Source organism: Mirounga angustirostris, unplaced genomic scaffold, assembly GCF_029215605.1.
Source record: "Mirounga angustirostris isolate CCGP_5_RB_7025 unplaced genomic scaffold, mMirAng1.0.hap1 SCAF_15, whole genome shotgun sequence".
NCBI lineage: Eukaryota > Metazoa > Chordata > Mammalia > Carnivora > Phocidae > Mirounga > Mirounga angustirostris.
The window spans coordinates 87,278,161-87,306,099 of NW_026991723.1; the positions used below are offsets into that span (position 1 = coordinate 87,278,161).

Here is a 27,939-nt window from a genome sequence, read left to right on the forward strand (position 1 = left end):
TGGGTCCTGAGCTCCCACTTCTGATTTGGAAAGGACAGCCGCTGCAGTGATCTCAGACAAACATAGACAAGACGGATGCCTGGTCCTCCAGGTTCGCGGCAGCATGTCTCATAAGAGTCAAGATGCGGAAACAGCCCACAAAATGTGGAAACAGTCCCCCAGTGGAGAAACAGACAAGCGCAACGTGGTATGTCTATCCGTACGACGGAATATTAGTCAGCCTTCAAAAGGGAGGTGATTCTGACTCTCACTGCCTCCTCGAGATGAGCCCTGAGGACGTGATGCTAAGTGAGGTAAGCCAGTCACGAAAGAACCAATCCTGTGTGATCCCACTGGTGTGGGCTACCGAGGGTCATCAGGTTCCTAGAGGTCGGAGGCAGAAGGGCAGTTGCCGGGGGTTAACGGAGACAGAATTGCAGTTTTGCAAGCAGAAAAGAGTTCTGGGGACGGACGGTGTGAATGTCCTCATGCCGCCACTGCCTGTGCACTTAAGAATGGTCAGGATGGCCAATGTGATGTGATGTGTATTTTACCACCATAAAAAAATCAGGAGAAAAAAAAACCCTTTCTACATTTATTTTTTAAAAATTTTTTTAAGATTTTATTTATTTGAGAGAGAGAGAATGAGAGACAGCATGAGAGGGAGGAGGGTCAGAGGGAGAAGCAGGCTCCCTGCCGAGCAGGGAGCCCGATGCGGCACTCGATCCAGGGACTCCAGGATCATGACCTGAGCCGAAGGCAGTCGCTTAACCAACTGAGCCACCCAGGTGCCCTACATTTATTTTTATTTTTTAAAAGATTTAAATTGAGATTTGATTAAATTAGATTGAGAAAGAGAGAGAGAGACAGAGCACAAGAAGGGGGAGGGGCAGAGGGAGAGGGAGAAGCAGACTCCGCACTGAGCAGGGAGCCCGATGTGGGACTCGATCCCAGGACTCAGATCATGACCTGAGCCGAAGGCAGAGACTTAACCAACTGAGCCACCCAGGTGCCCCTTAATGGTGGGAACTTGCACCTTCTCATGATGTAACTTTCCAAGCACTTACCAGAATCGGAGAGAAGAGTATAATGAACATGGGTGCCCGTCACCTAGGGGCGCCAACACTCACTCCCAGTCAGATCCCTTCACCTCTGTCCCCAGTGCTTCCCATCCCCATTCTGATTTACTTTGAAGCAACTCCCAGCCGTTATGTTTTTTTAATCTGGAGATACGTCAGTATGCAGCTCGAGAAATCAAGGCCTTTCAAAATGTAACACGTAGCTATAATAGCTCCCAAACCCCAATCAATATCATTGCATTTCTTTTAAGTGTAAATATATTTCACACACCATTGGTGGTGTCATCAAATTTCCAGTGGCCTCTGTTTATATTTAAAACATAAACACATATCTTTTTCAGATAGTATTTAGCGTATTCATATGCTAGACATTTAATCTATAATTGTTTTTATGTATTTTATATGTAATTGCATATTATATGACATATATACAACATGCATTCCTAGAGAATGATTTGTATTTGAACCAGAATCTAAATTAAGGGCCACACATGGAGATCGGTAAGTGTTTTAAATCGCTTCTTAAATAGGCTCCTCGACCCCGTGTTGTTTTCCTTGCAATTGATTTGTCCCGGAGAGTCTCCCTCGGGCTGGACTTGGCTGGCTGGGTCCCCACTGTGTTTTCTGACCGTGCCTGTGCTCCCTGCATTTCCCGTGAGCTGCCATTTGGGTCTAGAGGCTTGTCCTGGTTCGGGCTCGCTGGTTCTGGTTCGACAACTTCACGGGTGTGGGGTGTTTCCTCACCAGGCACAATACCCTCTGCTTTCTCTTTTTTTGGGAGGTCAGCAGCCAGTCGCCCATCACGACCTGAGCGCATGAATTCACGACAGGCTGCCCGGTGGGGATAGCATGATGCTGTCACTCCTTCTTCGCCCATTAGTTGGGATGTTCCTGCTGTGTGTTTGGGCACCAGGGGGTACGGCGTCTAGGAAGGTAGGGCAGATACTCGAGTCTTACCTTTTATTGAACATCTCCCCCCGCCTTTTTTTTTTTTTTTTTGAGAGGGAGGGAGAGAGAAAGAGAGAGGTGGGGAGGGGCAGAGGGAGAGGGAGAGAATCCCAAGCAGACTCCACGCCCATTGCAGAGCCCAGCATGGGGCTCAATCTTGAAACCCTGAGATCATGACCTGAGCCGAAATCCGGACTTGGATGCTTAACCGACTGAGCCACCCAGGGCTCCCCCCACACCTTTTAAAAAATAAATTGGTTGGAAGCTGAGGCTCGGAGACATCACGTAACTTGAATTTTGGGTCACAAAGCAAAGGGCCCCAGGGGCCCAGGGCTGGAACCCCATTATTCCCTTCCACCCCCCACCCCATCACTTCTGCAAACCAAAAGATGAAAGGGCGGATGTCATATTGGAGCTGACCTTGGAGCCTTGACCCTCTCCCCTGAATCCCATAGACCTCCTGTGCTCACTGGCTGGCTCGGGGGCATCACCCGCTTTGCCTCCGTGTGAGGGGTAATCGGCGTAGGCCCCAGGGAGCACTGAATCTGCCTCTCCCCTTCCACCCCGCTGCTGCATCTTCAGGCTGGCCAATCTCTCTCTCTCTCAGCCTTTGGTTCTTGAGGAGAGCCAGGCCTCCTGCTGAAATCTCCCAGGGCAGCCACACCGTGTAGGCCTGACCTCCCCTCTCCATGGCCGGCCCCCCACGGAGGTCCCTGGAGCCTGCCAGGTTCTCCCCGGGGATGCCGAGCGCCAGCCCTTTGCTGATATTCTTCAGAATCAAGTCTTGTCCCAGGTACCAACATTTCATTTACTGACTGTTGTTTTTTCCTTTTTTAAAAAGTTTCTTTTAAGAAATAACGTCAGCGTTTCATTGAATATAACGGACGTGCAATAAACCGCACCTGTTTGAAGTGTGCACTTGGATAACAAACCCATCGTTTCCTGAACCCCACTTATGTACCAGGATTGCCTGACGAGCTGTGGGCCAGAGCAGCTTTGACGTCAGACATCCTGGGCCAGAATCCCGGGGGAAATCACAATAGCCAGCTGCGTCACCTTGGGTCACTTGTGTCCTCAGGTGAGGCCCTGAGTTCTCACCTGTGAAACCTGTTGGGGGCAGATTGGACATTATTACTCGTAACTTTTCACTCTTTCCTGTAATGGGAATTATACATCTATGCTCTTCACCCTGTGACGCTGCGGTCCCTCCCTCTGGCGCGGGCAGGGTCCGTTTCCCTCGCCTGCCAAAGTGAGGGCTTGGCCACGTAACTTGCTTTGGTCAATTTGATATCAGTGGATGTGACAGAAGCATTGGCTGAAATATGGTTGGGTTTTTGGCCTGGCTGCTTAAGCTTCTACCATGTGCTGCAGAGAACACATGGCCCAGGGAGCGGATGGTTCTAGAAGGAGACACCCGTGGAGTCGACCTGAATTTGACCTGTGGCCCAGCTAAATCCAGTCGACCCACAGAAGGAAGCAGAGCCAGCACCGTTGACCTGCAGACCTATGAGAGGGGAGGAGAGACGTGGCAAGCCTCTGGATTGGTGGGGATGTTTGTTACACAGCAGTGTTGTAGCAGAAACCTGACCGATCCACAGGTATCATGGGAGTACCTGCTGCCCAGGATCGTTGTGGGGATTAAATAAGGTAACATTTAAAAATATATATTTAATATATTAAAATATTTGTTAGAGTCTGGCATACGGTCACTCTAAAAACATTAGATATTATTAACCAAAGATTTTGTGATGTAAAAATGTGTTTCTCAATGTATACTATGACATGCTGATACATTTATTTAACTTCCTAGCATTGTTTTTTCTTTTCCAAGCCTCGAAATGTAGAGTAACTGTGTTATTTACAGAAACACTCACCACAGCTCACAGCCTGGGATATGGATCTCCAGACTCAAGTGTCTCAACCCTGAGGCCCTCCAGTCCGTCTATTCACTCCCACCCCCACCCAGTGCAGGAACCCGGTCCCCCTGTCCCTCTCTAAGTGTTGCTCAGCCTCTTCTTGAATCCTTCCCGCGATGAGGAGCTCCCTGCTTCACATACCAGCCTGTTTAATTTCTGAATCTCCCTCGTGGTAAAGAAGGTTCTCTCTCTTTGCCCTGATGCAGGGCTGGGGATTTAAAATTTTTTATTTTTAAAAATTTTAAAAAAGATTTTATTTATTTATTTATTTGACAGAGAGAGAGACAGAGAGGGAACACAAGCAGGGGGAGTGGGAGAGGGAGAAGCAGGCTTCCCGCGGAGCAGGGAGCCCAATGCGGGGCTCCATCCCAGGACCCTGGGACCATGACCTGAGCTGAAGGCAGATGCTTAACGACTGAGCCACCCAGGTGCCCCTATTTTTTATTTTTTTTAAAATTTTATTTATTTATTTGAGAGAGAGAGCATGAGATAGAGAGCATGAGAGGGGGGAGGGTCAGAGAGAGAGACAGACTCCCTGCTGAGCAGGGAGCCCGACGTGGGACTCGATCCTGGGACTCCAGGATCATGACCTGAGCTGAAGGCAGTCACTTAACCAACTGAGCCACCCACGTGCCCTATTTTTTATTTTTTTAAAAAGGATTTTGTTTATTTATTTGAGAGAGTGAGCACAGGTGGGGAGGGGGTAGAGGGAGAGGGAGAAGCAGATTACCCACTGAGCAGGGAGCCCCACAGACACAGGGCTCGATCCCAGGACCCTGCGATCATGACCTGAGCTGAAGGCAGATGCTTAACCGACTGAGCCACCAGGTGCTCCTTATTTTTATTTTTTTTTTAAGTAGGCTTCATGCCCAGTGTGGGGCTCAAACTCATGATCCTGAGATCAAGAGTCACATGCTCTACCATCTGAGCCAGCCAGGAGCCCCTGGAGATTTTTAATAGGTTGTTAATAGCAAGATCACAGGTTCTGGGTTTCCCACACTTAGTGCTGTGTGACCTTGGGCAAGTGGATTCACCTCTCTGGGCCTCAGTGTCCTCTGTAAAGTGGAGTAGGGGAGATAATAAAAAATCCATCTCCCAGGGTGTTGGGAGGATCCAAAGAGATACATGCAGTGGGTTCTCCGTAGAGGAGGGTGCGTGGGGAGGTAGTGTGTAAACCGAGGTTCCCTCTTGCGATGCAGGATTATTCTTTCTTCTTTCCCCTTCTGCTTCATGTTTCCCTTTCGAATTGTGAACATCCCCCACCCACAATTTTCCAGGTGGCATGGAGAAACTGTCGGGCGGCTGAGATGCCCCCTCAGGGTGTATTCGTGCCTCAGCGGTTGTGGATCGAGCACTCCTGATGTGCCTGGCATCTGTCTAGACCCCAGGTGTCGCAGCAAATGCTCTGTCCTCATGGAGCCCACATTCTGGGGGCGAGATGGGCATCAAACCCCGACAGCGTTGAAGGTAAGTGTCGTGGAGACAAAGCAGGGAAGGGCGTAGGGAATGGGGAGGTCGGACAGCCTTGGGGAATTTGTTCTTAGGTGACACAAAGAGAAATGCAATGTCCCGAGCAAGGAAGGGGGGCCTCGTCCTCCCTCCTCCCTGCTCAGACCCAACCACGTGTGCTCTTCTGCTCTGAGCATCAGCTGCCCGTTAGTGATGACAGAAGCAAAGGGCAGAGTCTAGAAGGAGGAGGGCTGGATGGTGGAGGGACGGGGAGCCCACATCCCCTCAGTGATGATAAGAACGGCCACCATTCATGAAGGCGCATCCTGGGCTGAGCACTCTACACGTCTTTCCTCCTTTATTCTCAGCGTGAGGTCTATCCTGCTACCCTTTATATACCCATTTTATGGAGGAGCTAATGGAGGCTCAGCATGGTGGAATGACCTGCCCAACTTCACACAGTGAATTGCAGAAGGAGCAAAGCTGAAGCCTGGGTCTCTTGGACTCCAGAGTTGGTGCTTATGATGTTGGTGAAACCATGGGTACAACTGGGTGCCTGGGCCTGGACAGCGGTGTGCTGGTCAATGGATCGCCCCCAGCGTTCTCAGGAGAAGAGAAGCCCTGATTTGTAGCATTTGCCAATTTCCAAGGTGTCAGTACCCCCATGATGGTCAGGTTCAAGCTACAAAAGGGAATTCATGGGAACAGAAGTGGCCAGGACGCGGTGTGTGACTGGACCGAGGGGAGCTGAATAGGCTACAAATGTGAGGGCCCAGGGGATGCAGGAGGACCCCTTGGAATCCTAGCCCGTACCTGTCTTTCCTTTGCAAATGGTACCTGAGTTCCTGCAAAGACAGGGCCTGTCTCAGGCCCAGGGACCTCTGCCCTCATGGTGCCCCCAGCTGGGAGCCCTGGTCTCAGAAGCAGTCACCATCACCCCCATCGATGGGCTCTCTTCAAGTTCAGGAAAGGGCAGGTGGCGTTGGGAGGCGGGGCCTTATCGCAGCCGAGAGCCTGGTGCTGTGGGTCGCCCGCACACACCTGGGTGGAGTCACAGCCCTTCCGCTCACAAGCCTGTGATCTTGGGTGTGACTTCCGCCCTCCGGGGGGCCTCAGTTTCTCCCTCGGGCAAATGCAGAGGTGAGAAGGATGAGCCCCGAGGTCCCCTGGGCTGGGCCCTTCCTCCACCAGCCCCGTGGAAACCCAGCCGGAGCTCCTGCCTGCACGCGCTAGCCCGCCTCTCCTCCCTGCTGCATTGCTATTTAAAGTGGCGGTGGTTTGGCTCACTCTTTTTTTAAAAACCATTCCCGTACTCGAGCCGAGTTCCACAAGGCCAGCTGTCACCACTAAAAATGTCTGTCGTGTGACAGTCACCAGTAAGGAGGTGGGAGGAGGCAGGAGGTCCCGGACAGGACCACAGAGTGGCTGGATTAAAACACACACACACACACACACACACACACACACACACACACACCCCAAAAAACAAAACCCCCAAAACAACACTGCAAGGAAGAAACAAAAGATGGGAGGGGGTTGCTCTCCTCTCCTTCTCCACCCCTCCTTTGTGAGCTCCCTGGGGACTCTGCTAGGGAGCGGGGGCACGTCTCTGTGGTGACCAGGTGTGCCCGGTGGGCAGGTGGGCCGGTCTTTGCCCCTCTCTCTGGCCCCAGCCCCTCCCCGGGCCCGCTTGCTGAGCCCTGGGCCCTCGCAGGTCCTGCCAGTAGCCCTGTCTGTGTCCCCCTGGCCATCCTCATCCCTCTCATGCGGGAGGCCAGGGAGGTGACCTGCCCGAGGCTGCCCAGTGAAACAGGGAGGGAAGGAAACCTTTGATGAGCCCCTCCTGGGTCAGACTCCTCCGTGAGTCCCTTTTCAAGTTCTTAAATGTTCACAATAAATTTGAAAAGAAGCCTCCAGTCCCCCATTTTACAGATAGGGAAACTGAGGGTCACAGAGTGGGAGCACCTGCCTAAGGCAGTGAGGGGTGGCAGGGGGAGCACAGACAGGCTGGTGTGACTCCTGGCTTGGGACACTCTTACAGGGTAATTGAGGGAACGTGATTCTCTGGCCTCGACCTCCCCAGCTCTGAAATTCAGCAGCAACACAGCTGCTTCCTAAAGATGTTGTGAGGACGAAATAAAAGCAGGCATATCAAGAAGTGGGTAAGGTGACTGGGGCATAGAATGTGCTGGGAGGTCAGGAGCTGGGACAGGATCCAGGGCTGTCAGATTCCAGAGGCCGAGTTCTTTCCACTGCACGTCTGTGGCCTCTCAGGGCTGCTGGGAGGAGGGGTTGGAGGAGCCCTGGGGTGGGTGGGGTTGGAGGATGGGGATGCTCTCTCCCACCCCTAGCACCTAGGTGTGGCACCCTTGGACTCTTGGGGAGCTGTGGGCTTCCTGACCACTGGTCCAAAACTATAGTTTCTCTGGCCCTCAAACTGTCTGGGACATTTTACAGCAGGGAGGGTGGGCAAGCAGAGACCTTACAGCAGAGACTTTTTGAAAAGTAAGGGGAAATGATACAATTATTGGAGAAAAACTCTAAAGAAGAATTTTGTGTCTCTGGAATTGTTTCCTCCCTCTTATCAGGGTTCTCCTGGCTTCACTTCTTCCTCCGGCTCACAGAAATAAGCCCAGGTAAGTCATTTACACTTTGGTAATAATTATAGTAGCTACCATGTTTTGAGCATCTTCTCTGTGCCTAATACTTCTAAGTTTTCCTCTTAAAAAGCTTTGCTTGTCCCTCTGGAAGTTATGTATCCATCTGTTAACAGGCCTTTTATTCATTCAATAAACGTTTATTGAGCAATGATGGTATGCCAGGTTCAGTCCTCGGTGTAACATCAGTAGGCCCTGGAGAGTGTGTGGAGGTGTGCCCAGTTAGGCAGGTGGGAGTAGCTCTGTGATGATTTTCACTCCTTCCACAGGGCTCCATTAAGCACCTCTGACATGGCCCTGGGTTGGGCCATGGCTCTGTGCTCATAGGATGATGTTCCAATGGGAGGGACACACAATAATCAATCAAATACACACTTTGATTTGAAAAATAAAGCAGGTGAAGGGTGAAGAGTGATGGAAAAGGGGCAGCTTTAGTAAGTTTGGTCAGGGAGAACCTCTCTAAGAAGGCTGACATATAAAAAAATGCATTCATCCATTTATCAATACATTTTTGGGGGGCACCTGGGTGGCTCAGTCGGTTACGTGTCTGCCTTTGGCTCAGGTGCTGATCCCAGGGTCCTGGGATCAAGCCCTGCATTGGGCTCCCTGCTCTCTCTCCCCATCCCCCCCAACTCGTACTCGCCCTCTCTCAAATAAATAGATAAAATCTTTAAAAAAAATACACTTTTTTTTTGGTGAACATATAGAGCCACTCACGCAATTCAAAACCCAGAAGATGAAAAGCCCCTTTCTCCCTCCACCCCTATCTGTTTGGTTCCCCGTCCCAATAATCACTGTTCTTAGTTTTTAAAGAATCTTTCAGAGTTTCTTTAGAAAGATATAAGCAAATACAAATATTTTAATCAAACACAAAAGTCAGCACGCAATAAGGTATCAACATTTGGACTGATACCTGAATGAGAAGGAGCCAAACCAAGGAGAGTTTCTGGCAGAGGATGGGCAAGTGAGCCAGGGGCCGGGTGGTGGGCAGGCTGAGGGTGCAGACATGGGCTGGACTTTGAGCAGCTGGGGCCGGTTGGCCACAGTGAGAAAGAGGGCTACCAGACAGGAGGCCATTGTGGATCGTCAGTTGGGGTGTGCCCCGATGGAGCACAGGCTTTAATAGGATCCCTCTGGCTGCTGTGGGGATGAGGCAGGTGCAGGGAGATTGCTGGGAAGTTGAGACTTCATGCACAGGAGCTATAGTTCAGTGAGTGTGTAGTGGGTGCCGGCCCTCATGTATTTTCCATTAGCAGTCCTGGGAGGCAGGTGCTATTATTTCCTCCCCTGTGCGGTTGAAGGAGCTACGGCACAGAGGGGTTAATTAGGCCAAGGAAGTTCACACAGACAGTGAGCAGCAGAGGTGGGACAGAAGCTCAGGTAGTCTGATTGGGGAGCCTGAGCTTTTATTTATTTATTTATTTATTTATATATATTTTTAAAGATTTTATTTATTTATTTGAGAGAGAGAGAATGAGAGAGAGCACATGAGAGGGGGGAGGGTCAGAGGGAGAAGCAGACTCCCTGCCGAGCAGGGAGCCCGATGCGGGACTCGATCCTGGGACTCCAGGATCATGACCTCAGCCGAAGGCAGTCGCTTAACCAACTGAGCCACCCAGGCGCCCCCAGAAGCACCATTCTAAACGACCCTAAACATTACAGAGATTTATTTTTTATTTTTTAAGATTTTATTTATTTGAGAGAGAGAATGAGATAGAGAGAGAGCATGAGAGGGGGTAGGGTCAGAGAGAGAAGCAGACTCCCTGCTGAGCAGGGAGCCCAATGCGGGACTCGATCCCGGGACCCTGGGACCATGACCTGAGCCAAAGGCAGTCACTTAACCGACTGAGCCACCCAGGCGCCCGAGCCTGAGCTTTTAAACCCTGCACCCACCCGCCTCTCTTAATGGCTACATGGGGCACTAACCAGCAGAGAGAAAGTTGAAGGGGCACCTGGGTGGCTCAGTCTGTTAAGCGTTAAGCGTCTGACTTTTGATTTCGGCTCCGGTCATGATCTCAGGGTCCTGGGATCGAGCTCTGTGCCGGGCTCCATGCTCAGTGGGGAGTGTGCTTAAGGATTCTCTTTCCCTCTCCCTCTGCCCTTCCCCCTGCTCACATTCTCTCTGTCTCTCAAATAAATAAATAAATCTTAAAGAAAGAAAGTTAGCTGAAGGTCACACAGCAAGGAAGGGATGGAGGTGGACTCACCCTCATGTTTGTCAGGCCCTAGAGCTCCCAGGCTCTCCACCATGCAGTGATGGGCAGTGACCCCCACCAGACCTGCTGTACCACAGTCGCCTGGGCTGGTGGTCAAATGCAGATTCCTGGGCCTAGGCCCAGATGGACTGAATCAGAGCCTTTGGGGATGGGCCCTGGGAACCTGCATTTTAAACTAGGCATTTCCTCGTCACCCCACCTCCTCCCCTTATGCAATATATGCCTCTTGAAATCTGGGATTCCGGGTGGTTGGGGATGGGATCCCACCCACTCACCCAGCTCAAACCTTTCCCCTCTGGGGTCTAAGCCCAGCCCAGCCCTTGCCGGGAAGACTGGAGACAGCCGGGCTGGGTGTCTCCAGGCCAGGACGGAGTTCTGGGTCAGGCTTTGCCCCTCTGCCCCAGAAGCTGGGTCCCGGTGGCGGGCTCTCTCCTACCTGAGCCGCCAGCCCCATCGGCCTTGGAGTCGATGCTGGGTCCACCCTGAACGATGCCTGTTGTCTCACCTCTCCCACTGCTCATCCTCGAGGGTAGGGCCCCCCTGCCCTTACTCAGCCCTGAACCCCACTCCCAGGACGGAGCCTGGCACATCGGAGGGCCCGGTCAGCCTGAAACGAACCCGTGCCTCAGTGGCTCATGTGGGTAAAGCCTGTCGCCTGCTGCCCCCGGGGAACTGACACCCATGACGCTCCCTCTGCTCCCACCCACGGGTTGCTTTTCCTTTCCAGGAGAAAATGCAAGTGAAAGCACCTAGCGTGGGGCGCCCAGGCTCTCGCTCAGCACGCCTGCCCGCCGCGTCCCCACTGCTAGAGCTACTGCGTGCTGAGAGCCCCCGAGCTCATCCCGCAGCCCTGCTGGCCGCACACCTCGGCCTCTGTCTCGGCTTCCTGTCTCGAGGCCCCAGGACTCATGGTGTCCGCTGGCTGAGCTTGCTCTGCCCCGTCCTGCCCCCTTTCCCCACCTTGTAGGCTGTTGCTGGATCCAGAGTGTGGGGGCAGTGGGCTCACCGCTGCGGACAGGAGGCAGGTGGCCCCGCAAGGCTGTGGGTCTCCCTGCCGGGGCACAGCTGGCCCGGACCCAGGCCCTTGGGCTCACATTCCAGTGCTCTTTCCACTTCTCCTGACTTCATTTTTCGCGTGTGTGTTTTCCCAGTCTGAACTGGGACCTGTTGCTCTGCTTCTGTGGACCTCGGTTTTCTCATCTTTGAAAGGGGGCCACAAAGGTGGTCCCCCAGGGGTCACATGGTGTGGGAAGGGCCTTGGCACCGGCCAGGTGCCAGGAGAGTGCTCAACAAATGGCGGGTACCGTTATTCTGGTTGGTAGGGCCGTGGGGTCCTGGGGCCCCAGGACAGAAGGCACCTCAGATACTCTGGAAGCCCCCTGGCCCAGGCTGGTGGCCTGATGTGGGCTCAAGGCCAAGAAGTGGTAAAACCAGCATTCAGACCCAGGCCTGCCTCCCCCGGGCCCGTGTGCCTTACTCCGATGCTAGAAGCAAAGGGAGCCTCCCATTCATTCAGCCAGTGTTTCCTGCCTGCTTGCTGGGTGCCACTGAGGGGCCTTCTCCCGGTGGGTGGGGACAGATGGCCCTGAGCCAGTCACACTCTCCCCTCTGCACGCGGGTGAGGGGCTGCTGAGGTGCCTGAGTTGTCTGCGTCCCAGGGCCACAGCCGGGCCTTTTTTTCCACGTCTGGATAGGTGGACCCCGAGGGGTGCCGAGGCCAGACCTCTCCCAGGGACCCCCGTGGCTGCTTCTGTGTTCAGGGTGGGCTCTGTGTTAATACGTGTTTATTTGTACACTTGTCCCTTCTTCAGTTGTGCCTTTATGATGAATTCTTGCCCCTGCACGTTTCTCGGGCACACTCGTGGCCCTGGCCTTCACTCTGCTTAGGCAGGCAAGGAAGCCTCCAGACGGTGGTCGCATAGGGGACCAGGGCTCTGCAGGGTGGGAGCCGCACGTGACTCCTGCCTCTCCCAGGGACAAGGAAGGTTTCGCAGAAGAAGTGACGTTGGGCTCAAGCCTTGTAGGAGGAACAGGGTCTGCTTCGTGCCCGGTGGAGTGTGAGAAGGTGCCAGGGCCTGGGGGCACTTGGGTAAGTGGAGGAGGAGGAGAAGCCCTTGAAGGAGGTGGGGCCGGGAAGTAATCTGGGCTCAGGGATGATTAGTCTGGGGGTCCTAGGGAGCCACTGAAGGTACTTGAGGAGGGGAGTGATAGGCAGAGCTGGCAGCTGGGACGGAGTGGACCAGAGGCCTGGAGGCCCAGAGGAGGTGGCAGAGGCCTGGGGCCACCTGGCTCAGATTCTGCCCCTCTGATGGGGGCTCCTCCCCTTCTCCAGCTACACAGCCCACCCCCCTCTTCCCGGAACCACAACGTTGGGGCAGGGCAGGACCAGGCGGCGGCTTGGGGGAGAGGGGGTGGCCGCTGCTTGACGACAGGCTCAACCCCTCTCCTCTGGGTGCTCCCCTAAATCTCGAAATAAATTAGGCAGAATCAAAATCAGACTCTCTTCATCAGGAGAAATTACTCATTTCAAATATTTGCAGCAGCTTGAACTGAAATTTAGCGAGATGAAGACTTAGATGAATAATCTGGGGCCTTTTCAAAGACAGTTTTTACTCAGCAGTTTTCCTGATTCCTGAGCAACCCCCCCCCCCCCGCCCAAGCCCCCTCCCAGTCAGGAGCCACCCTCCTGTCTTCTCTCTTGGGCTCCCTCCCTTCACCCCCAACCCTGGTCTATTTCTTCTCCTTTCGGCTTCTCTTCCCTTGATTTCATTCGCTAAATCTGCAAATATTTGCCGAGCGCCTCCTCCTGCCTGGCACCGAGCTTGGCCCGGGGAACCAGCGGCCACGAGATGATGCACCCCTGCCCACCTGGAGCGCCTGGGGTTCCTGGGCTCGGGACCTGTCCTGTCTGTTGAAGGGTGTTCGCCCCCTTATTTGCCCTGAGTGGCACTCCTTAATATTTGCAAAAATTTCCTTTCCACAATTTTTTTTTTTTTAAAGAAACCTTATATAACCAGCTCTCTGGAGGCCCTTCGGAGGCTGGGAGAAAATCTGGAGAATTCCACCCCCTCTCCTGACCCCCTTCCTCCTCCGCACGGGCCTGTGGCCTTTGGGATGGGCGGTGTTTGACGAAAGCCAGGCCTGAGCTCGACCACCCTCAGCAGCCGGAGCCCTACAGGAAGTGGACGGGTGTGCTGGGGTGCCCCGGAGGAGGGGTGTGAGGAGAAAGCAGGAGGTTACAAGGGCTTTCCTGCCCTGCTGTTCCTTGAAAGAAGCTTCCAGACTGGATGTGGAGGCCAACCATACTTCCTGGCTCCCAGGGTCCTGGGCTGTCCGGTCTGCTCCGCCAGCTGATGGGGTGGGAAGAACGTGTGCTGGTCCTGTCTTCCCTGTTGAGATGAGTAATGTGTGCACACGGGAGGGAGAGAGGGAGGAGGAAGGGGGCAGAGGGAGAGGAAGGGTGAGGATGGGGGTAGGAAGGAAGAAGGACGGAGGAGGGGGGAGTTCTGGCAGCGACAGGGTGGGGCAGAGGCTTTATAAACCCCACTTGGGAGCAGGCAGGAGACCTGTATGAGTTGGTACCTGTGGGGAAACTGGGGGGGGGGGTCTAGAGTCAGATGCCCACAGGCATTTGTGCCCCTGTGGCCCTACAGATCATGCCCCTGCACAGTTTCACTTACTTTGAGTCCCCCTCTCTGCCATGAGGAGCTACTTGGAGTTCCTGGAATGGGTCAGGCTCATGACAGCCCCAGGGCCTTAGCACATGCTGTTTCCTCTCCTAGAATACTCTTCCTTGACCTGGTTGCCTTGCTGGTGGTACTGGATCCTCAGGTCTCAGCTTGGTAGTCCTGGTGGCCCTAAGAAGCTCGTGCTGTTCGATGGACAGCTGGGCAAGCCAGGGCTGGGGATAGACTAGGAGTGGGCACTGCGTGGATGAGGCTGAAGCCAGCCAGGCAGGGGATCAGTGTGTGTGTGTGTGTGTGTGTGTGTGTGTGTGTGGAGAGCACCCAGGCCAGAGCTCCAAGGAGCAGACATTTAGAGGTCCTTCAGAGGAGGGGCAGGTTGTAAAGGAACAGTCTGACAGGCACAGGCAAAGTTTTTAGAGAGGTCATGGACTCTCTCTCTCTCTCTCTCTCTTTCACACACACACACACACACATACACACACACACGGAGATGTCAATTTACTTAGAGTGTTGCTACCAGCACTGAGAAGCTCCCCATGTATCCCTTACTGCTCATACCCCCTTTTTCCCCTTACTGGTAACCCCCATCTTAACTCTGGAAGAAATCACTTCCCTGCCTTTCTTTAGAGCTTGATGTATATCTAAATACCCAGCTTTGGGGGCGCCGGGGTGGCTCAGTTGGTTGAACGTCTGCCTTCGGCTCAGATCATGATCCCAGGGTCCTGGGATCGAGCCCTGTGTCGGGGCTCCCCACTCAATGGAGAGCCTGCTTCTCCCTCTGCCCCTTCTCCCGCTCGTGCTCTCTCTCTCTTTTGCTCGCTCACTCTCTTTCTCTCACATAAATAAATAAATTAATTAAAATCTGTAAAAAATAAATAAATAAAATCTGTAAAAAAAAAAAAAATACCTGGGTTTAGGTTTGCCTTTTGTGATGAGGAAGTAGGGGGCTCTCTACTTCCTTATCTATGCAATGGGCCCGGCGAGGGCCACCATCTCAGGAGGGGGAGGAGAAACAAGTGAGCCAGATTTTGCGGTTTCTTGATGGTTTGTGGGTTAAATTCTAGGAACTAATTTCATGGTGCTGACGGAGGGAGCCTTGTTGCTTCAGCACACCTTCCCAGAGCACGCGTTCCCATTGCACGGAACCCACAGGACAGAGCAGCGAGCCAGCTGCGCAAGGCACCTGCTCTCAGGAGCTCATGAACCTCCTCCTCCTCCTCCCTCCACGCCACAAATATTTGCTGAGCATCTACTGGACGCCAGGTGCTGTGCTGGGTGCTGGGGAATAGCAGTGAGGCTGACGGGGCCCGGCAACGGGGAGACAGACCCTGAGCACACCAGTCCCCAAATACGTAACCGAAACAGATCTGCCCCAGGCCGGGAAGGCGCAGGGTGCTCGGGATGCGTGTCACTTGGGGACCTGGCCGCTTCTGTGGTGGTGGTGAGGAAGGGCTACCTGGAGCAAGTCTTAAATGACTGGGTGTGAGTGTGGCACCCCGTAAATGCTAGTCCCTTCTTTTCCAGGGATTCTGGAAAGCGGGTGTCTTTCCTGCTCCCTCTCTCTGCCTCCAGGGTGAAGGCTGGGGCGAGGCCCAGGCCGCTCTGCCCGGAGATGCTCTGGGGAACTCTCTGAAGTCCGTGGTTCAGCTGCGGGTTCAACTTGAAATGCCATGTGAATTTTTGGGTCCTTTTGATCTGAAATCAGGGGTTTTCCACCCGTGAAGGAGAGGAAATGGGGAGGAGGCAGGGGAAAAAGCCCAAAACCAAAAACCAAAAAGAAATGCCTTTTAGTCTGAAGTCTCTGATAGGGACAGGATTCATGGAGAGGACCTCGGGTAGCCACAATGGGAGGGTCCCCAGTCCCCAGCATGGGGCCTGGCACGGAGGGGTCGTGTTCATGTCGGCTGGGCTCCACTGCCTTCTCCTGCCACAGGCAGGAGCCACCCCACGCAGGCCTCTGCTGTCACGTGTGCAACAGGCTGCACCTTGGCCTAAGGTACTGGGGAGCCACGGATGGATCTGAAGGGAGGGCATCACATAAGGACATCACGGGATTAGGGTTGCCACATAAAATAGAGCACATCCAGTTTAATTTAAATTTCAGATAAACAGTGAATAATTTTTTAGTGTAAGTATGTCCCAAATACCGCATGGGACATGCTTGCCCTAAACATTTTATTTGTTTATCTGACATTCAGTTGTAACTAGGCATCCTATGTGTTTATTTGCTAAATCTGACAACCCCAGAGGGAATGACCTTTTCCCAGCCTTCTCTTGACCTCTTGTAGTCCAGGGTGTGAGAGGCAGACAGCGAATGGGGGAGGCCACAGGCCGGCCGTGGGGTTCCAGCATGTCTTGGGGGCTGCCTCCGCCCCTGGCCTTGGCCTCAAGACTTTTTCCTGAAACTGAAGGCAGACCGGAAGGGCCACGGAGGTGTGAGCATCACTGGTGGGGGGGACTGGGGCCCGGGGTAGGAGCCCACCTGGGTCTGTCTGACTCCAATCCCAGGACCCTCTGCCCCTCCCAGCCTTGGGCTCTCCAATCTGACCCCTGACTCCTGACCTCCTGTTGGCCTGGCTTGGCCCCTGCTTTCCCTCTCAGCCTGCCTGCCCCGGGCCTGGGGCTTTGTCTCCCCACATCCTGGGTCTCATTGCGAGCAGTGCCCGAGGGGTACCTCTCATTTCCCAAGTGTCAAACAGGAGGGCCGGCTCCCGCCACTCCACGGTCCCCCAGAGCCCGAAGACACTCTGGCAAAAGCTGTTTCTCCAATTAGCCTGTCACGAGGGGCCAACAGGCTCCCTTTCACCCTGAAGAGTAATGTCCTAGCTCACATCTGCCGAGCACTTAACACAGTCAGGCCTCGCTTCGCCGTGTCACCGCACTGAAGCCCCACACCGACCCAGCGAGGGAGGCCCGCCAGGACCCCCATTTCACAGAGGTGGGAACTGAGGCTTGGAGAGACCTCCCCCCGACCTGTACGGCCTCAGCCAGTGGAAGAAGATCAGTGTGTCCTCGGGGTCTCAGTTTAAATGTCACGTCCTTGGGGAGGTCCTCTCCTATCCCCCAGGCTGGCTCCCCCGTTGCATGCTTTTTCCGCGTCTGACATCTCTTCCTTTGTCACAGTTAAATAAGTAGTTAGTGAACTGTGGGCACTGGGCAGACGTCTGTCCCCTGCTAGCGGTGACCTCGTGTCTTGTCCCCAGCTGTCACACCAGTGCCAGGCTCAGTACTGGGCACGGGGCAGGAGCTCACAGGGCTGGAGACGGAAGGGAGGCTTTGGAACAGACGTGCCTTGGAATGCAGCCTAGGTGGCGAGAGGCTGGTACCCCCGGCTTGGGAGGTGCCATGGCCTGAACTGTGGCCTCCCATTTGCCTAAATGGGAATTTACTCCCATTCCTGGGCTGGCTTCTAGAAGCAAAGTGTGCTTGTTGTTTGGAGCTCCTTATTAGGCAGGACCTTGTATCCTTTAGAAATGCCTTTAGCGGCAGGTATCAGAAAGCCTAACCCCCAGAGGCTTAAACCATAAGACCGATTAGAGTTTACCTAAAAAGAAGACCAGGAATGGTGTTTGCAGGTTTATTTAGCCACAGGGTCAGACTCCAGGCCCTGAGTTGCCTCTGATCCTCTTCATGGTGACAACATAGCTGCCACAGCTCCAGGCATCACCCTCATGGTGACAAGATGGCTGCCACTGCCCCAGGTTCCATGTCTTCACAGGGCCACATCTCCAAGTGGGAAGGGAGAGGGTGTGTATGTGATGGGAAGCACAGTGAGGGTGGCGAGGGAGTGCTCTTCTCCAGGACTTCACGCCTTTTATCAGGGAGGAAGGCCTGGAGGCCCCCTGCAGATTTTGCCTTGTATACCATTGGCCAGAACATGGTCCCATGGCTTCTTCTGGCTATAAGACCTGCTAGGAAAATCAGCACATGGCTTTTTAGCCTCTATGATGAGAGGCAGGCAGGGGAGAAAGGGCTTGGGAATGGCTGGGGGCGAGAGGACCCCTTCTCCAGCATGTGACCTTGTCGCTCTTTCAGGTCAGCCCCAAATATTACTGCATTGTGAAGCCAGCTTCCACTGGTTGCTGGTCATCCCTTCCTCTGTGCCGGGGAGGGGGCACATCCTGTGACAGGAATCCCTGCCTTTCGACATATATATTCCTGAAGAAAACTCATGGGCAGGGAGGGTGTGAATGTCTCACAGACTTGAACGTCGTAATGGGGCTGGCTCTTCCCCCAAAGCGGGAAAACAAAATCCCCTTGTCTTTTTAGGGATTTTGCGTGTGTTTCAGTTTTGTCATTTCGCTTCACGGTTTCCACCCTGGTTGTCCGGAATTCATCTGGAGCACGTCCAGAGGAGCGTCAGGATCTGTGGCTCTTTGGTGGGTCTCGTGATGTCTGCCCTCGGCCACGTTACCCTGACGACACCCAGCCCTCCTCCCTTTTGGCTCATGGTTCTGCCCTTGCATTTTCCAGCTCATTTTTATAAAATAAGAGAAAATGCAACAACATGTTTTGGTAGTTTCCACTCATAACTATTGCAGACAAAGATGGTGACGAAGAACCAGGGACACAGGGGACATGCGTTCGTGGGCCAGGTGCGGGGGTGTGGGGGGGCGCACTTTGCTGGTATTACCTTTTAACTAACCCGGCTCCAGCTCGGTGAGGTAGAGACCCCCTCCTGGTCCCTCCTCTCCCACCGAAGAGGTCGAGACTCTGGGAGGTGGAGCTGCATGCCCAAGGCCACCGGGGCTGGGACCCAGCCTCAGAAGTCACACTGCTGCGTGTGGCAGAGATGATCGCGCTCATGGGACGTTCTACCTGTGCCCTCACACCTGCGCCCTGGCCCATGGGCGGAGAGGTGAAGTGACATGTGTCCCCTCTGGGCCGGAGCTCCGACTTCCCTGTTTTCTCTTCCTCTATTTTGGTGACCCCGAAGGTCGCCTTTTCCAGATGGGGAGCTTCCAGATGGGGGAGCCCCTCCCGGCCTGGGTTCCTGAGCGATCGTGTGGAGTGGAGCCAGGCAGCGGCCGGGCAATGTTGGTGGGAGAGGAACTTCTGTCCTCCGGCCGCTCATGTGAAGATGGGTGAGCGCTGCTCCCCATCCCTGCCCCCCAGGAGCCCGGGGAGTGCTCGGTGCGTGCTGCCTGCACCCGTCGGAGGTGGGCTGAGCTGCACAGTTGCACAGGATGATCTGGATGGGGCCTCTGGGCCGTGCCAGGGCCTTCAGCTCGGGGCTGGCACGGGGCAGCCTCCCTTTCCCGTCAGGCCTTTCTGAACCTGGCAGAGTGGCATGAACCTGGGCACAGCTGGGGTCCCCCATGCGCGCACCGCTCTGGAGCCGGGCACTTCACAAAGGCCCCAGCTGCCGCGGGCAGGGTGGAGGGACATCTGTGCCCCACTAGGGCCAGGTACTTCTGCCAGCGCCAGGAGCCAGGCATGGCCCCAAGGCCAGTGGCTGGCAGGGCCACCCAGTGGCTCCGGGCCTCCCCGGCCTCATCCCTGCCCCTCCCGCACCCCCTCTCCCCACCACCTGAGGCCATCGTCTGTCTTGGGACGTTTCCTGCCGTGTCTGCCTGGTGAGTACTTGCGTCTCCTTCCCTGCATCTGGGCCCTTCTCCTCCGCCGTGCCCAGGGGGCTCCGGGGCTGCCCTTCTTTCTTCTGTCGTTGCTCCCACTCACTTCTGCTCCTTTGATATCACCCCCTCACCGGGCTTTACACCCCCCAGTCGACTTGCCTGGCTGCCCTGGGAGACGGAGGCCCTCGCGGGTAGGGACTGTGCCATTTCTGAGCTGAGCCCTGGCTCCGCACGGGACGGGTGCTCTCTCAACAGTGCCTGGAGTGGATGAATGGAGGCCCCCTGCCCCCCCTCCCCTGCCCCGGCCCTGGGAAGCCGCACCTGTTAATTGAGCACCTGCTACACGCTGGGCCTGTCACCTCTGCTGTGCTTGGGCTCCCTGTGTGTCCCAAACTGCTCACGTGGTCTCCACATATGCTTGTAAGGCTGCTGGGAGCTTTTGCCTCTGTCTGAGCCTGGGCTGTGAGGACCCGGGTGCGCATCATTTGCTGTGAAGCTCTCCAAGGGGTCTGCAGGAGGGGGCAGGAGAGGGAGCTGACCCAGAGAAGCCCACACAGGGCTGGGGGTTACAGGGCCGATCACCCCTACAGGCGCTGGGCCTCTATCCTGCTGGGCCCTCTGATGGGCGTATGAGAAGCTACCCAGCACCTTCTACTCGATCACTGATGGAGGGTTGCCCAGGGGGGTAGGGAGTTCCCTGCACTCCTGCTATGCATGCCTTTGGGAGGGCTCCCCCTGGTGCCCTACGCTGCTGGGTTAGGGGGTACAGGAGAGAACTGAAGGACCCACCGCGGCCACAGGGTCCACGTGCGGAGTCTAAGCCTGCCTGCACCTGTCGCCACCTGGAGCTCACCTGGGGCAGAGCTGAAGCTGGAGGAATGCGAAGTGGGTCCAAGAGGCATCTGATTCAGTTCCCACTTGACAGACAAACTCGGCCCAGAGATGTCGCTTGTGTGCTTCCTACTGTCACCTAAAGGATGTGTAAGCACTTGGGAAGACTGTAAAACTCACCCTTTCGTCCTTCCAAACCACATCGCCAGTGCACCTGCTCTGGGTCCATTGCCGCCCACGGGACATAATACAATGAAGGAGAATCCTTGCCCAGTGGCTTTGGGTCCTGCGAGGGGGATTGCTGAGTCCTCGTGATCCTCAAAGCTCTGGGTGGCCCTGCTCAGGGGTCGGGCCGAACCGTGTGAACTCCTGCCTCAATAACAGGCAAGTCACAGCCTTGGCTGTCTTTTGGGGAGGGTCCCACGAGCTAGGTCACAGATGCCCCAAGAACAAGGAGCTCCCTATGAAGCGTGCAATATGACCCCATTTTACAGATGGAAAGTGTAAGGCTCAGTAGGCTCAGCCATTTGCCCAAGGTCATGCAGCTGGCTGTGGCTCAGCCGGGGTTAGAGCCAGGTCTGTCTGCCCTTGACCATCATGCGGCAGATGCGCCCGCGAGCCCGGGGTTGGAGGCCCCAGCACCCAGCATGATTCCTGGGACACGGGGGATTAGGAATGAAGCTGTATCTCCTTGGAGTTGGGGTCCTGGTGGCAAGAGGAAGGCAGGGTCCCCCCAAGCCAGGCTTGTGTGTGAGCTGCTCATGCAGCTGGAGGGCCCCAAGACTCCCCCAAGGGCTTTCACTCCGCATCCCTGGCTCTCATCTGAGGTGGAAACCACCTCCCTCCGTCTCTTTCCTCGCTTCCCCACCTGCCCTCCAAAGAAGCAGCAAAGAGGCTGCTTCTGGCTCTGTGCCCACAAGGGCAGTGTTTGACCGGGACCCAGTTTGGGGGTGCTGCCAGCCCCCCTCAGAAATTGGGGTTTCTCTGGGCGCCTGGGTGGCTCAGTTGGTTAAGCGACTGCCTTCGGCTCAGGTCATGATCCTGGAGTCCCGGGATCGAGTCCCGCATCGGGCTCCCTGCTCGGCAGGGAGCCTGCTTCTGCCTCTGACCCTCCCCCTCTCATGTGCTCTCTCTCTCTCATTCTCTCTGTCTCAAATAAATAAATAAAATCTTAAAAAAAAAAAAAAAGAAATTGGGGTTTCTCTTCCGAATGCTAGGAAGGCCCGGGCTTGGCAGTGGGGCCCAGCCGGCTTCTCGCCCTCCTCCCTGCCTCTCCAGTCCTTTCCCTGCCCAGGTGGTGAAATTTTAAACAGGCACATTCCTGCGGCCTGATTTTCATTAATTGGATCTAAAAGGGTTTCTATTTTCTCCCCGAACGCTGATTGATCCAGCCGAGGTAAACAGCACCACCAAAAATGGGGGGTGCTGCTGAGGGAGATGGGATAGCTAATGTTACTTGACATTTACTCAGGGAGAGGAGGGGAGCGAGGTGAGTCACACGCCAGAGTCTCAGCCCACAGATTCTGTGGAAATGAGCAGCCGCGAGGCAGGCGGGAGCAGGAGGGCTCCGGGAAGTTTCAGTTCTCACTCTCTCACAGGCTTTGGGGGGCTGTGCATTTAGCTCTGGAGGTGGGACCCCTGAGGATGGCAGCCAGGCTGAGCTGATGCTTTCCTGTGTGTGACAGAGGGAAAGTATGCATCTCTCTCCACGGAAGGCCTTTGCAGGGTGCGAGGTGGTGGGGGTGGTAGGGAGCCAGGCAGGAGGGGCTGGGTATTTGGTTTCTCCACCCACCAAAAAAGACCCCCAAAAGCCCCAACCTTGCCAAGCAATCTTTGCTTGGGACTGCCTCAGTTTCCCCACTTGGTGCTACGCATACTGGCGTTTGCAGGAGACATAATTACGGTTTGGGAATCCCAGCTGAAGGGGAGCAGGTGTGGCTTTCTGGCCCAGGACGGAAAAGGGAAATCGGCTAAGTGCTGGCCTCACCATTGACAGCAACCACAACGGCTGACCATGTGCCGGCCTCCATCACTTGGCTTTTTCAGCGAGTGTGGGCTGAGCACCTGTTACGAACCAAGCTCTGCTGGTTGCTGGTGCTTCGGGAGGGAACAGCCTGCCCGCTCTGCCTCCCTGCCCAGCCTTGCCCTCTTCCGCGGCCTCCCGTCACCCTCGCTACATTCTGGAGCTCTGCAGGCTGCCCCTTCCTGCCACCCGCCCTCAAGAGCTGATTGCACCACCTCTTCATCTGGGAATCCTTCCTGTCTCCTGCTCAGGAGACTCCCTTCCTTTGGGTACCAACGGCCTTGATTTTCTGGGGCGACCACCTCCCAAACTAAGCCCATCCACCCCACAAACCTGGTCCTCCTGTTTCATCTCAGGGCAGTGGGGCCCTTCCAGCCAAGCAGCCCCTCCAGCCAGACTTGACCTTCATCCTGCCTCCTCCTGGCCCTCCTCCATCACAAAAAGTCATCACCAAGTCACCCCAGTTCTGCCTCCTCAGCTTCTCCCAGATCTGTCCACTCTTCTCCTTCCCCCTTGCTGCTGATCTGGTCCTGGCCACCATTGTTCCAGCTTCCGGCTGGTTTCCAGCCTCTGGTCTGGCCCCCGCACCTCATCCTCCTCTCAGCAACCAGAGACCAGAGTGCCCTTTCGTTGCATTGAAGACTCCAGGGCTCCCGACTTCCATGATTGCTGTGGAGAAGTCGGCTGTCAGTCTAACCAGCCTTCCTTGGAAGGTGAGTCTGGCTTTTTCCCTCTGACTGCTGCTAGGTATGTTCTCTCCTTACCTTTGGGTTCCTGCAGTTTCGCTCTGATGGATGGAAGTATGGATTCTTTTTATCTCTCTGGGGACTTTTTGGGTGTCTTGAATCTGTGGTTTGGTGTCTTTTTTTTTTTTTTTTAAAGATGCACTTATTTATTTTAAAGAGAGAGAGCGTGCTAGCAGGGGGAGGGGCAAAGGGAGAGGGCGAGAGAATTTCAAGCAGACTCCCCCCTGAGTGCAGAGCCTGACGCAGGGCTCGATCTCACGACCCTGAGATCATAACCTGAGCTGAAATCAAGAGTCACATGCTTAATGGACTGAGCCACCCAGGTGCCCCTATGGTCTGGTGTCTTTTATTAGTTCTGGAAATTATCAGCCACTGTCTCGTAAACATTGTCTCTGCTCCTTTCTCTCTCTTCTAGGGCTCTGATCAAACTCTGTCTTGCCTATCCTCTCCGCTCTTACCCTCTCCTTTTGCCCATCTCTGCGTCTCTCTGCAGTGCATTTGGGATACTTTCTTTTGACCTAATTCTTTCTTTGGCTGCCTTGAATCCATTCTTAAACCCATCCATCCAGTGCTTTCTATGCCTCACTAGTTCAAAATATAGCACATGTGCATGAAATGCATAAATTATAAACATACAGCTTTGCGGTACAGTGAAAAACAAACGTACAATTTAATGAATGATGGGAAACCAATGTGTATGAGACCATGACCAACAGGTTCAAGAAATAAAGCCTCGGATTTTTTTTTTTTTTTTGAGTCATCTCTACAGCCATTGTGGGGCTCGAACTCACGACCCCGAGGTCAAGAGTCACATTCTCTACCAACTGAACCAGCCAGGCGCCCCTAACATTTCTGAGTTCTAAATTTCAGTTATCATAATGTTCATTCCTAGGGCTTCTGTTTGGTTCTTTGGTCAGTTAGCTATGTTGCTTCTGATAGTTTTATGTTCTCCCGTGATGTTTCATGCTTGTCTTCTAATTTTTTTTAAATATAGTAAACACAGTTGTTTTATGTTAATTCCAACATCTGAAAACTTTGCAGGCATGTTTCTAAGTGTTTTCATCCATTTGTTTTCTTATGGTGTCTTATTTCCTTGGATGCCTAGTTTTCTTTGTGTATTGATCATAGTATTTGAAAAATGAAGCACAGGGATGGTCTAGAGCATGGGATGAAGTTACTTGCCTTCCTAGAGGATTTTGTTTGCCTCAACCACACACTTGGAAGTCCTACCTGTCGGAGTCCACCTAACCCAAGCTTGAAATGCCTGAGTCATTCAAACCCAGCTGTATTTCCTCGGAAGGACTGGTCTGCTTCTGATTGCCCTCTCACCGAGGATGTGGCCCTGGGGGGCCCAGCTAACTGTGGGAAAGAGTCTTTTGTTAGACTGTGGCCCTGGGCTTTTGTTTCCATCCTCCCCCCCTCCTTTTTTTTTTTTTTTTTTTTCAGCTGGCAAAGGGAAGGCTTCCCTGAGCTTGGAAAATTTCCTTAGGCAGAAGAAGCCACCATGTATACTCCCTGCTCTGAGGTCCTATTTTCCCTTTAGGTTTGGTTTGGAAATTTCTCCTTCTTTTGTAAATGTTTAATGCTTTTGCAAATATATCTGTATCTCTATATTAGGTATAGATATTTCACGTTAAGTTACCTTGGAAGACCAGTCAGGATAACCCAGACTTCTCTCATCAGAAGCCCGAGTTATCTTTCTAAACAGGAAATCTGGCCACATGTCTCCTCTGTTAAGAAGCATTGACAGGTTCCTGTTCCCCTTCAGTAAAGATCCTACTCTTAACTGTGTCTCCCAAGGTCCTGGCAGATCTGGCCCCAGACACCCTCCTCTGAAAATGTATGCTTCCTCACTCTGCCACACCCGTGCCCCCCTGCCCTCTGCGTCAGCCACACTGAGTTGTTCTGGTCCCCAAAGGCCACTCACCTCTGAGTATAGGTAGGTGCTGTTTGGTTCCTTCAGGCTGACCTGCTGTTTCCCACCTCTTGGCCTGGCTAAGTCCTGCTTGCCCTTGAAGTCTCAGGTTAGACATCACCTCTTCCAGGAAGCCTTCCCTGATTCTCCACCACAACCTTTTGCTAGATTAGTGCCTCCTCTGGACTCCCCCAGTGCCCTGTACATCCCCCATCACAGCACTGACCACACTGGATTGTAATTACCTGCTGCCCTGTTTGTCACTTCATTGACTGTGGGCTCAGTCGATATTTGTTGGATGGATGGATGGATGGATAACTTCTCACTCCTGCCCTGTCATTGTCAATTCCAGCTCTTTGGGGACCTATCGCCTACCCCCAACTGAACTGGTAGTGCACCTGGACAGAAGGACTGTCCTTTCTTCATTCTCCCTCCACCTCACCTGCCCAGTCCTCTGCACAGAATGGCCCCAGGCTCCTTCTAGCACACACTTCCCTTGATGCTCAGCTCCTCTCTCCCTGGCCCCGAGATCAAAAATTGGGGCTGTACGTCCCAGTAATAGGAGAATATACCAGAGGGGGAAGTTTTAATTCAAACTACAGGAAACCCTATTTCATGTAAAGTTCATTCCTGTGCATGCAAATTCTAAAACCCACTGCTAAGAGAAAGCCAGGTGGGGAGGTGTTCAGTTCAGTGATGATCCAAGGGCTCTGGGTCTCTGACGCAGGTTAGAATTTCTGACTGTAGGACCTGGAGGAAAGAATTTAACCATTTATTCTACCCATCTGTACGATAGAGGAGGCCGTATTATTTATCTCAGAGCACTGACGAGGGGCCAGGCAGATGGGGCATTCTCAATAGGTCCTATCCATGTTCCTTCCTGCCTGCTGTCTTTGCTGACTCTGTGCCCCTTTCCAGAATGCCCTCTCCCTTGCCAGACAAGTCACACCTGCCTTGTCCTGCGAGGCCAGGGAGCTCATGCTGACCCCTTTTATCCATGCAGGCCTTTGCTGGCATCACCCTCCACGATGTGAGCCACTGGATGGGGTGGAGCATATCCACATTCATTTAGAGCATTGCTTGAGCACCTCCTGTGTACAGCGATGAGTAAGAATTGCAAGCCCCATTCTCTTGTTCTTGGGCTGTGTCCCAGACTCATCAGCAGAACGAGGGCTCTTTTTTTTTTTTTTAAAGATTTTATTTATTTGACAGAGAGAGATAACGAGAGCAGGAACACAAGCAGGGGGAGTGGGAGAGGGAGAAGCAGGCTTCCCGCCGAGCAGGGAGCCCGATGTGGGACTCGATCCCGGGACCCCAGGATCATGACCTGAGCCGAAGGCAGACACTTAACCACTGAGCCACCCAGGCGCCCCGAGAATGAGGGCTCTTATAAAAGCTGTTTGCCTGTCTGGTCTCGTGGTGGTCCCCATCTCCCCCGATACCTGGCTGTCCCTTGGAGGAGGGTGCTGGGACTCAGGTAGGGTGTATGTGGCATGTCCCTTTCCCCCTAGGAATCCCACCTGCTGAGGCTGCAGGGCAGGGGTAGCTTTTGAGGACTGGAGATGTGTTCTCCCCTGTGTCCAGCTTGGGATCCGGCCTGGGGGATCGGAAGGGGGACCATTCCAAATGCAGGGGGAGGCCAGGAAGAGTTTGCAGCAGGAAGTGGCACCGTCTGCAAGGAAGCTTGAGGTGGCAGAGCTGGGGCTGAGGAGGAGGCGGTAGGAATGGAGACAAGGGGAGATATTTGAGGAGCATCTGGAGGTCAGGTGGACCTGACAACAGGTTGGACGAGGGGGCTGCGGGGCAGCGTGGCCCCGAGGGGATAGCCGAGAGGATGGAATTGTTTGCAGAGCAAGGGGCCCTGGAGGAAGAACCCCAGAGGACAGGGCAACGAGGAATCCAGTTTTGGCCAAGGCACATTTGGGGCATCTGAGTGGGAACGTGCACTAAAGTGGCTGGGATTTGGGGGTGAGCGATGACTAGTTGAACCTCTCTCCTTTTCCCCCTCCCCCCTGCCCCGGGCCTCCAGCAGCATCGGGACTTGGGGCCTGTTCCTTGGGGTTCTGGAACACACAGACCTCATTTCCCTCCCACCACCTTCCCTGGAAGGAAAATGCCCAGGGACTTGGTTGAACCTTGGAATTAATTTCATTCAAAGTGTAGCCCGGGTGTCTGATCATGTGGGACTTTTCATAATAAGATTACTTAATCACATGCTTACTCTGGGACGAGGGAGGCACGGCATGGGCCTGTGGGAGAGCTCCCAGGCCCACCTCTGCTTCCCACACCCGCCCCGCCCGGCAGCCATGGTGGATGGAGCCCCTTGGCATTCCGGGCTGCCTCAGTTTCTCTGCATGTCTTGGGAACCTGGACAATCCTGGCCAGAGGGAAGACGAAGCAGGAGACGGGGATGACCCTGATTGCCCTGTAGCAACAGTCGGCTCTTTCTGTCCCAACCACGTGGTGCTTGGAGCAAGATCTCTGTAGCTTGTTCTCCTTGGCGTCTACCGCACGGTGGGTTTTTCTCATTTGCTGTCAACTCCGCACTCCGGAGCGTGCCCCACGCGGGCGGGAGTTTGTGCCTGCTTCCTCATGCCGGGGACATGCTGGCCCGTGATGGGGCTCCGCAGGAACTGAATGAATGAATGATTCCCCGCGAGTCTTCCTTCCAGCTCCGGGACCTTCTGCTTCTTTCTGTGTCTAAGCTGAGGGCCGTGAATGGCTGCTGACCACCCACCTCCCCAGAAACAGAGCAAGTGGCCATAAAGCCTTCCCGGCAGGCTGTGATGGGGGTGACATACGGCACTCCGTGTGGGACCCTGGCCCAGAGCTGGACACAGAGAGGGCTCCGTGGTGACTGCTGGTAGTGGCATGGAGGCGGGGGGAGGCTACTCCTCCACCCCGATTTTGGTGAGATT

At 54.2% G+C, this 27,939-nt stretch overlaps 1 long non-coding RNA gene across 1 annotated transcript; it reads left to right on the forward strand.

The window, feature by feature from the left end:
- The first annotated feature begins 1,349 nt into the window (after positions 1-1,349).
- LOC135362677 (uncharacterized) lies at positions 1,350-13,662 on the forward strand. The gene is made up of 6 exons (XR_010407625.1): positions 1,350-1,991; positions 2,848-3,084; positions 3,378-5,389; positions 7,413-7,533; positions 7,960-8,007; positions 10,972-13,662. It is a non-coding gene; the product is annotated as an uncharacterized LOC135362677 (long non-coding RNA).
- Positions 13,663-27,939: the final 14,277 nt, after the last annotated feature.